Raw genomic sequence first — 2,038 nt, forward strand, 5'->3', positions numbered from 1 at the left:
ATTAAGACAAAACAAGACAGTCTCTTGATGAAAGCCCTGTGTTTTTTGACTCATCCAACACCCTGCCCCCCTCACTTCCACGGAATTGTTTGAAACAAATTTGTGATACGTCTACAGTTTTGTTGTGTAACGTAATTCTTAAGATCAGGCTGATGGCTTAAGATATCTACGACATGAAATACATCTATACTAATACAGGAAATCCCCCTCTCCTGGATTTTGAAGCTTTTATGTGTCTTAAAAAAAGCTTGTCTCATACAAATGCACCGTGCTTTTGCATCACTACAGCATCATTATTAGACAGACAGAGGAACAGAGGGGTAATCCATCAAACTCGCTAAGCGCAAAGCCGGGCTAATTTCGATAAGCCTCGCTACCTTTAGCGAGAGTTGCGTTCCATCAACGTGACTTGAGGCACTCTCCGCTAAGTAACCATGGGAATTTATCCGACCAAACTAGCCTGCCCCGGGGCAGGCTAACCATCAGGCTTACTTTAGCGGGGGTTTCAGAGAAGTCCGTCCGTCGGAAACAACTGTACCAGCAGAAGGTTCCGCCAAGCCTAGTCCTCGTGATTTCGTCACGTGAAAGACCAAAAATGACCAAAATTACATATATGAGGTACAAACAGACTATATTTTCATCAAGCGTCTAAGAATACATGCTTGCAATTAAAAAAATATGAATAAATCGTTTATTTTGTTTAAGACCGACTGGCCATATCATTATTTAAAGCCCCCTGTTGGGTGAGTGGTGATGCTCCTACCCCCGAACGTGGGTATCCCAGGTTCACATCCCGGCGAGGACATCTCATGTGTGTTTTTTTTTTTGCTTGACAGGCATAAAGATGTTATTATTAATAGCATGTTATAAATCCCAATGACAAAAGCATTGCTGCATGCAATTTTCAGCCTCATAAATTCAGGCTTCAATAAAAGGTGAGTTCATTAATAGGTTCATTGAATGTGTTCATTGAATTGTTGAGATAAATGAGTTGGTCAATGTACATGCATTTACTAGGCCTATCTAAAAAAAAGAGAGAGAGAGAGAGAGAGAGAGAGAGAGAGAGAGTGAGAGAGAGAGTTCCAGCCAAAGAAAGCTTTCACAAAGTTCTATAGTCGGGAATTGAACCGTTGCCGGCCGCGTGTCTTTTCTGCCATTTTCTCGATGATTCGACATTCACGGTTCTGGTCTGGCTTCATATCCCGTGAACGGCGTAACACACGACAACGTTAACCTGGCTTGAATTAGCCTCAACAAGGCGCGGCTGAAATGCGTTAATGGAATGGGTTTAGCCGCAAGTGGAAGTTGGCGTTAGTTCTAACCAGGCTTAAGCGCCGCCTTAATTAGCGAGTTTGGTGGAATACCCCTCTGATCTATAGTATAAAGAGCAGTCAAACAAACACCCAGGTGAAAGCTGTTTGTGTCCTGTGTGAAACAAAGTCAACATTGATTCACTTCATTTTATTTTGTAACTTTCGTACTTGTAACAGACTGTTTTTTTAACATAGTGATGTACTTACTGTAACCCAAATGATCTTTTACGAAGCCTTACCAAGTAGATTTGTTGTATGGAAACCTAAAGACTAAGTTCAAGCACAAAATAAATTGGGACCAATTCATAAAAGACGTTCTCCACAGCATCACTTGTATTGAAACACTCCACAGGTTACCTTTGATCAAGAAGTAATTGCCTAAAGTGGTTCTTAACGATAGAAGTGGCTGATCAGAAAAAGAAAAGGTTGGCAACGTTGCAGACAAATGACCTTTTCGTCCTTCAGGTTTGTAGAACTTGTGGAATAAAAGTGCTTTTGTACAAGAGAGATACTAAACATACAAAGCTACTTGGATAAGGCGAGAGGATGTAAAGTAAATGTTGATTTTTGTCATGTTGGTGTTCGGCAGTGCTGCTCCCGGCTGTGATGAAAATATTGTATGTAGAGTGGAAGTGAAACTGCAAATAACGAGAGAACGAGCAAACAGAGAGTGAGAAGAAAGAGAGGGGGATGGATGGAGGGATGGAAGTGAAAAAGAAAGACAG

This window comes from Eutrigla gurnardus, assembly GCF_963514095.1.
Source record: "Eutrigla gurnardus genome assembly, chromosome: 11".
Taxonomy (NCBI): Eukaryota; Metazoa; Chordata; class Actinopteri; order Perciformes; family Triglidae; genus Eutrigla; species Eutrigla gurnardus.